This window comes from Furipterus horrens, unplaced genomic scaffold, assembly GCF_987537825.1.
Source record: "Furipterus horrens unplaced genomic scaffold, mFurHor1.1.pri manual_scaffold_5, whole genome shotgun sequence".
Taxonomy (NCBI): Eukaryota; Metazoa; Chordata; class Mammalia; order Chiroptera; family Furipteridae; genus Furipterus; species Furipterus horrens.
Genome location: NW_028327175.1, coordinates 181,832,183 through 181,841,423, shown reverse-complemented (window position 1 = coordinate 181,841,423; position 9,241 = coordinate 181,832,183). Strand labels below are relative to the sequence as shown.

Sequence of the window (9,241 nt, the reverse complement as noted above, 5' to 3'; positions counted from 1 at the left end):
CATCTCCCCTTTTCCTCTGGGATGACTGGAGTTGGGGAAGGCATGCCATGGGGTAGGGGGCCGTTGATTTGTAACAGCTCCTAGCTGTTGTCTCTGTTTCCCCATCCTCCAGGACTCTGGCCTGCCCTCCTAGTGCTTGTAACCCCCTCAGTCCCAGCGTGCCCCCTCCCCCCCATGTGTATATTCTTTACAAGTCCTCCACTAAAGCAGCTGTCTTGGATGGGGGAGGGGGAGGCTCCCTCCCTTAGGGAGTATGGAGGGAAGGAGCAACCTTGTTTGTCACTGTGTTTTTTGTTTTGTCTCAGTTGGGTAGGCATGGGATCGGGGAAGGACGGGTTCATCCATTCTCTCTAGTACTCTTCCTCCAGTCCCTCAGATTATACACATCTAGTCCTCACCTGCCCTCCTCAGAGGGGAAGGAGCCACTGAGGATGTCCCACCTCTAAGCAGGGAACAATGGGCCTCTGGTCCCCAGCTGAAGTAGAGGGTATTCATCTCCCAATATCCCCTGTGGTCCTTGTTCTCATAGAAGGAAGGGGAGAGCAGCCAGAATCCTCAGATGTATTTCAGTTGGACATGTAGAGGCTCTGGGCCCAGGGTGAGACCAAGAGCAGGGTCCCATGAATCTGGACCCAGCTCCGGCTTTGTTGCCTTTTCCTGTGGCAAGTTCCAGAAGCGTCAGTACCACCTCTCTTCCCACTATTGTGGATTCTGGGTCTCTCCACACCCTGTTTCCTTCACTCTAGTTGCCACTGCTGGGAGGGTATCGTGTCAGGAGCTGAGGGAAGGGGTGTGGAAGGTGAATGTCCCACCCCAACTGTAATGCCTTTTTTTTTTCTCCATTTGAGTCATGTATGGTACCGATCAATAAAGAGACTTTTCAGTTTGAGTGTGTCTTGGTTGGTCATTGATGCCCAATAATGACTCAGCCCAAGACCGTCTTTGTTCCTCCTTCCTGCAGTCCTAAGACCAGTCATTGGGGAGGAGGTATGGATTGGACTTGTGGATTCCCCTTCTCCTGCCTCACATTTCCCCTTATTCTTCTGGTGTTACTCCTCAGGTGGTGTCCCAGCCTGGCCCCTTCTCCCTTAAAAGTTGACTTCCCAGCCCCCCACCCTGCCCCTCACTGTCCCTCACTCCTGTCATGGAGTTGTCAGACAGGTGGCCCTCCTGAGGCAGGGTTCCTGGGATAGCCTCTCCTGGATTAGGCTGTTGGGGCGTGGGGTGGGGAATGATGTTCTTGCCCAGGAGGGTACTCTGAAGGACGAGCTGTGGTTAGAGTGCCTGGGAGGCTTGGTCAGTGAGATTCCTGCCCCTACTGGGGAGGCCGGCCAGCCCAGCTACCTAGGCGAGGAAGTTGGAGAGTAGCCGAATTGTTGATCTCCTTGCTGACTTTGGGCGAGGGCATGGAGGGAAAGAGGAGGATGCCTAAGCGCTGTTGCTAGGAGACAGCCTGAAGCTTCATGGATGGAAAGAGGAATAGGGCACTTTAGACGCCCTTCTAGGTAGTTACTCCCCCCTCCCTCAGTCCTCTCCTTCCCCTCCATTAAAGATGGGCAAGACAGGGACACCCTACTATGAATTGCACCTACAAGGTCCCCTACCGAGTCTCCCTCATTTTCATCCCAGGCAGGGGAACCCGAGGCCTCAGACTATTTCCCCACTAAGTTCTCTCTGGATCTGAAGTAAAGCCTCATGGACCTGCACCTCTACCCTCACCTCCCAGCTGGCATAAGAAACCAGAGGACTTCACTTCATGGCCCACCCCACTCCCTCTCCGGTTCAGCAGTGACATTGGCCCTGCCCTGCTGCCAGCCCAGCTCCTTCTCATTGCCCCAGTGCCTCAGGACCCCGAGGCCTGCATTTGCACGTGCACACACACACACACACACACACCACCTCCTCCTCCTCCTCCTCCTCCTCTGCAGGCCTGACCTGACTGAAGGACATTTGCCAGTTAGCTGCTACCACCAACTCACCCTGGGACTGCTAGGTAACACCTACTTGGAGTGTGTCTGTCTGGTACTAGGTGTACATCTGGCCTTTTTCCCTTGAGTGTGTGCCAGTATATGTATGTATGTGACTGCTGAACTGGGAGAGGACTTAGATATGTGTATGTAATGTAACGTGTGAATATGTACATGGGATGCATTTATTTATGGTATGTGTCTTGGTGGATTCATTCATTCAGCTAATATTCATTGAGCTCTCTCCAAGTGCCAGGCCCAACTAGGTGCTAGGGATGTGGTTCTGAACAAGGCAAAGAAGGCATGGTTGCTGGGTGTGAGTGGAGGCTACAAATACAGAAATGAGGATGTGTTGTTGGATGCATGGCTTAGCAGTATGATTGTGTTGGGGTTGGGGGCTGCTAGGGCAGCAGCTGTGTGATTGGTTTGGGCATTTGAGGGTTCACAGCCTGTGTGTGTGTGGTGTGTTATTACTGTGTTTTGGAGGAAGTGAGGGCCAAAGAAAGGTGAATTGCCAGGCTTGGACTTTACAGAGGCACTGGCCCTAAACCCTCAGACTCACAGTTTAGCCTGGGTTCAGTTTCTCCTTCCCCATGTTTCGTATCCAAGTTCTGTCTAGCCTGACCGCTAGCTCCCTTTTTTAGGGACTGCTAGTCTAGTCCAGTACAACCTCCAGCCCCTCTTAATACCCTTAGCCAATTTCAGCCTGCCATGTAACCCCTTTCCCCAAAGTTAAGACTCCAGCCCAGCCAGCCCAGTTCAATATGATCTCAAGTCTCATCCCCTAAAGTGAAAAGTTCTAAACTACCCTCCCAGGGCTTCCCCAGGCCTTTTTTTTTTTTTTTTTACAAGGTAGAGCCTTATTTTGGGGATTGGTAGAGGAAAGGTGAAGGTATAGGATTAGGAGCTACAACCTGGATAAAGAAGGGAAGGCAGGGAGATGAGGGGCAGGAGGTGCTGAGGATAACCCAGGCATGTTCTGGGCCCGGTTGAAAGAAAAGGAATGTGTAAAAAGAAATTTTGAGTCAGCGGCCCTCTACTTCCAAGCTGAATTTCAAAGATGCTGGTTTTGGCCCCTGTTGGGCACAGTTCCCAACACCCAGAATACTTACAATAACTGTCCCAAGTGGCCACAGCCCCATTCTCTCAGCACCCACCAGTGAGACTCCTCCCCACGGCCATGCTGAGATCTTCAATAAAGCAGAACAGGAAATGGGTGGGAGACTACACACCCTGCAGTTCATAACCTGGGGAGTGGAGGAAGATGAATGGAAATGGAAGCTGACCCATACCTCCAGGTTCCTACTCCAGCCTTGGGAAGGAGCCATTTTCCCACCCAAACCCTGGATTACTCCCCTCCCTGTTGACTCACCTGTGTGCCACCAGCTTACCTCTCTAGGAGGAAACCTGCAGCCAGTCCCTGGAGACAGGGATAGGGGAGAAGACTCTTTTTTCCCCACTGCCCCCAAACAAGTAAAGCTGTCTAGAGGAGGTAGGCATAATTTCTCTCATTCCTTTAATGGATATCAGGTACACAGATTAATCATAACCTTGGTTCATGACACACTCTTTTTAAAAAAAATATATTATTGGAGGTTTTATTTTTTAATTGATTTTAGAGAGAGAGATGAAGGGGGAAGAGAGAGAGAGAGAGAAGTCGATTTGTTGTTGCATTTAATTGTGCATTCATTGGTTGCCTCTGTTTGCTCTGACTAGAGATCAAACTTGCAATCTTGGCATATCTAGACGATGCTCTAACCAACTGAGCTACCCAGCCAGGGCCATGACATACTCTTGATTGCTCCATGCACAGGACACATTTATTTACTAATAATACTGGCGTAAGAACTCATCACCATGAAAGGTAGGACTTAGGTAATAACTAAAATCTAACTGTGGTCCATCCCCTTTTCATCCTCTCCCAAGGTATCCATCATTCCTTTTTCCTTTTTATTTGTTTTTGTTTTTGCTCCTAGTTTCTTTTGTTCTTCTTATATATTTACTTTAGCTATATACATTCCTAAAAACTTATTTTAAAACGTTAGTTATTATTTTTTACCTTATAAAGGAATATTGCTTGATTTAATTTTTGATGGCATATTATTTTTACTTAATATTATGTTACTAAGATTTATATTGTTACATATTGCTACAATTCCTTCATTTTGAGGGCTGTGTAATATTTCATCGTTCTTCATTCTCTTGTCACTGGACAGTTGGATTCTTTTCTAGGTTTTTGTTCTCATGTAGAGCACTTATATGATGTTTTATTCCTATTTCCTGTCTTACATTGCAGAGTTTGTCTTGGTTATATGTTTAGGTGTAATCTCTGCAAACTCAGGTTCCCACCTCTGAAGCCCAGGCAGAGTCTATCTAAGGGTTAACTTGAATTAAAGTTCAAACACTTATTGAGTATCTGCTATATAAACTACTCTGTTCATCATTCATTCAACCAGTCAAACTCAAGCTGCATTTAGTGAGCACCTACAACATGCCAGGAGCTGGAGATAGAACAGTGAACAAGACAACATGGCACATACAGTTGGGTGGAGAACCATTGAATAAATGGTCACATACATATGTAATCACAATTTATGATATAACTGAACAGTGCAGGATAAACATATAATCGGGAGACCTAATTTAAACTGGTGTGTTAAGGAAGGTCTCAGATGTATCTGCTGAGACTTGAAGGATGAGGAGTACTTAGCCAGGTGGAGCAGGTAGAAGAAACAGATCCTCATGCTGGGAAGTGCTTGGCAGATTGAAAGAATACAACACCAGTAGGTTCTGAGCCTAGTGAGCAAGGGAAGACTGTCACAGAACAGGCAGAGGCCAGATGAGACAATGCTGTGGTGTCGATGATGACAATGATGAAAAGGTAACAGTTAATGTCCATTCTACACCAGGTATTGTGAGAAATCCTTTTATCAATGATCTCATTAAAAGCTGACTACAGCTCTGTGATGTAGGTACTGTTATCACCTCTCATTAACAGGAGAATACTAAAGGCCAGAAACAGGGAAACTAAAGACCAGCAAGGCAAGCAACTTGCCAAAGTCTTGGAGTCAGAATTTTGATTATATCCAAACATAATGGCTGTCACTGAAGGGGCTAAGGCAGGGCACGATTAAGACCTGGTCTCTGCCTTCCAGAAACTTCCAGAGCCAGGGAAATCAGACCCTGCCACAGTTTGAATAAAAAGCACACATCAAAGAATGGGATTAAAATAGGGAAAGTGCTATAGACCTATAGGAAGATAAATTTGTTTTGACCAGAGATCCAGGAAGGCTTCTTGCTGAAAGTGAAATTGACTGTGCTTTTTGAAGGGAGGTGGACCTGTAGCAAGTAATTTTGGCAAAGACCTACAGACACTCTTAAGTAGAGGGACAGCTTTAGGGAAGGTACTGAAGCAGGAGGGTTCAGGAAGAAGACAGTTAAGCAAGTGAAGCTGTAGCAGCAAGGGGTACACTGTGGGAACTTAAAAGTGTCAAGGGAAGGAATGGTGGGTACATTGCTGGATGAAGGAATTAGTAAAACTGACTTCCACAGTAGAGAGTTTTGAATGACAGACTGAGAAGTTTAAACTTAATTTTATAGGCAGTGGGAAACCACCAACAGTTTTTGAACAGAGAAGTGACTTAATTAGATCTGTTTTTAAATAAGATTAGTTTGGCATGGTTTATAGGACTAGAGAGGATGGACCATTTAGGAGGCCATGAAGTAAATGTAAGCAAATATAATTAGAAGAAAATAACATAGAATAATATTCATCAGCCTCCTAGGAATATGTGTGGGGAGGACAAACTTGAACGTTTAAATACCGTAGAAGAAATTGAAAGGAGTGAATTTCACCTTAATAGAAGAATGATCAACTTGACTACATACTGACTAAATTTTTAACATTTTTAAGTGTGTGTATAAGTAAAAAACAGCCCTGACTGGTGTGGTTCAGCTGGTTGGGTGTCATATTGCAAGCCTAAGGGTCACCAGTCAGGGCATATGCCTGAGTTGAAGGTTCAGTCCCTGGTCGAGGCAGCCGATTGATGTTTCTCTCACACATTGATGTTTCTTTCCCTCGCTTTCTCTTTCCCTTCCCCTCTCTCTAAAAATAAATAAAATCTTAAAAAAAATAAATTAGTGCTCGCTTTGGCAGCACATATACTAAAATTGGAATGATACAGAGAAGATTAGCATGGCCCCTGCTCAAGGATGACATGCAAATTCGTGAAGCGTTCCATATTTTTGTATTGGGTGGTTTGTGGGCTTCACTTTAAAACTGGTTTCTCTTTTCTATCCTAATGGCTTGGACAGAAAGGGCCCAGAAGTCTGAGATGGGGGAAACCTAAAATATTTCCCTCAGCCCAAACTGAGTATAGTGGGCAAAAGGGCTTTGGACAGGTGTGATGTGCCTTGTATACCTTCCTCCAAAGAAGCATTTTTTTTTCCTAATGTGGGACATTGAAAAATTAATCCCTGCCTTTTATCATCTAGTGGTTATGGTTTTAATGATGCCTTTTAACCCTGTTGCCAAATCTCTTGTCCCCAGAATACAACAATGATGCCAGCTCATTAAACCGAGCATGCCATTGCCTGGGGACAGCCAACTGACCTGCAAGATCCTTCCCCAGGTGGAAAGGCCACCCTCCCCTCCACACCCTCACTCTTATTAGGGATTTCTGGACCCAAGGGTAGGTAGGATGAAGCAGCTAGAGGAGCACGAGACCTTTGCCCATTGTCCTTTATAAGATTATAAAGGGTCTTAAGTCTGAGAGGGGGGAATTGTTACGGAGTGGGGGTCCCCCCCAAAAATAAAAATAAAAATAATTTTTAAAAAGTAATAAATAAATAAATTAGATTTCCATCCCCCAGATTCCCACCCCCCAAAAGGATGGTGGGCACACTGGGAGATATATTTACAGCAAATACGATGAGTTACAATCTTTTTGTAAAACTAATTCATGCAAAATAGGTTTAAGAAAAGAGATTCCTCAAGATAAATGGGTAAAGGACAATTTCAGAGAAGGAAGTACTAAGAATAACATAAAAACAGTAAATAAATGATTGTATAGCAAATAAATGATTGTATATTAAAATAACATAGCTCTTTTTTGGTTCATTAAACTAACAAAGGTATTTTCTCTGGTAAATTTAAAATATATATATATATAACACTTCTATTGAGATATAACTCACATATCATACAACTTATCCATTTAAAGTGTACAATTAAATGGCTTTTAGTATATTCATAGTGTTGTTCAACCATCACCACAGCATTTTTTATTTAATCATCCACCCAAGGATATGTTTTCATTGATTTTATAGAGAGAGAAAGGGAGACAGAGGGAGAAACATTGATGTGAGGGAGAAACATTGATGTGAGAGAGAAACATCGATCAGTTGCCTCCTGTACATGCCCCAACTAGTGCCCCAACTGGGTGGGAATCAAGCTTGCAACCTAGGTATGTGCCTTGGCTGGGGATCAAACCCGCAACCTTTTGGTATACGGGACAATGCTTCAACCAACTGCAACTGAGCCACCCAGTCAGGGCACCACACCCATTTTAAAATGTTTTCATCACTGCAAAAAGAAAATCCATACCCATTACCAGTCACTCAACAATTTCCCCCGCTATCCTACCTCCAGGCAACCAGTAATCTACTTTATGTATTTATAAATTTGCCTATTTTGGACATGTTAAATAAATGGAATTATACATATGTGGTCTTTTATGACTAGCTTTTATCGCTTAGCAGACTGTTTTCAAGATTTATCCATGTTATAGCATGTACCGGTATTCCATTTCTTTTTATTGCCAAATATTTCATTGTATAGATAGACTACATTTTACTTTATACATTTGTCAGTTGATGGAAATTTGGGTTGTTTCTACTTTTTGGATTTTATGAATAATGCTACTATACACATTTGTGTACACATATTTGTGTAGACACATATTTTGATTCCTCATTGATATATACCTAAGAGTGGAATTGCTTGGTTATATGGTAATTTCATGTTTAACATTTTGAGCAAATGCCAGACTGCTTTCCAAAGTGGCTGTACCATTTTGCATTCCCATCAGAAATATATGAAGACTAATTTCTCTATATCTTCCCCAACATTTGTTATTTTCTGCCTTTGTTATTATAGCCATCCTGGAGTATGGGACTTGGTATCTCATTATGGTTTTGATTTGCATTTCCCTGATGACTAATAATGTTGAGCATATTTTCATGTACTTATTAGCCATTTTTGTATCTGAAGAAATGTCTTAAAGTCTTTTGGCCATTAAAAATTTTTTTAATTGATTTTTTTTTTTTTTTTTGAGAGAGAGAGGGGGGGTCGGGGGAGAGAAACATTGATTTGTTGTTCCACTTATTTATGCATTAATCGGTCGCTTCTTATATGTGCTCTGACCAAAGATTGAACTCGCAACCCTGGTGTACTGGGACAATGCTCTAACCAACTGAGCTACCCAGCCAGGGCCCTTTGCCCATTTTTAAATAGAGTTGTCTTTATATTGAGTTTTAAGAGTTATTTATATATTCTAGATACAAGTCTTTTATCAGATATATGACTTTCAAATATTTTTTCACTCTGTGGATTGTCTTCTCACTTTTTTAAGGGTGCTTTTTGGAACACAAAAGTTTTAAACTTTGACAAAGTCCCAATTATCTAGTTTTTCTCTTGCTTGTGCTTTTGGCATGCTTGGTAGACTTTGTGTTGCAGTATAACATACAGAAAAGTACACATATAATAAATGTACAACTTGACAAGTTTTCTAAAACTGAACATACTCTGTAACCAGTGCTGAGATCAAGAAGTAGAACATTATCAGCTCCCCAGAAATCTTCCTCATGACCCTTTTCAATAATTTTCTTCCCTCCAAGGGTAACTACTGTCCTGATTTTTTAACACCATAATTAGTTTTGCCTTCTTCTTAAGAAGTTTTATTTATTGATTTTAGAGAAAGGGAGAGAGAGAAAAACATCAGTTTGTTGTTTCACTTACTTATACATTCATTGGTTGATTTTTGCATGTGCCCTGACTGGAGATAGAACCCACAACCTTGGCATATCAGGATGATGTTCTAACTAACTGAGCTACCTGGTCAGGGCTAGTTTTGCCTGTTTTATTTATTTATTTATTTTTAATATGTTTATTGATTTGAGAGAGAGAAACATCCATGTGAGAGAGAAACATCGATTGGTTGCCTATCATAGGCACCCCTGACTAGGGATCAAACCCACAACCGAGGTATGTGCCT

General features: G+C 42.9%; 1 non-coding gene across 1 annotated transcript; it reads left to right on the top strand.

Annotated features, from left to right (window-relative positions):
• Nucleotides 1-6,107: 6,107 nt before the first annotated feature.
• LOC150010537 (U6 spliceosomal RNA) lies at nt 6,108-6,214 on the top strand. Its single transcript, XR_016511619.1, has one exon. It is a non-coding gene; the product is annotated as a U6 spliceosomal RNA (small nuclear RNA).
• The last annotated feature ends 3,027 nt before the right edge of the window (nt 6,215-9,241 follow it).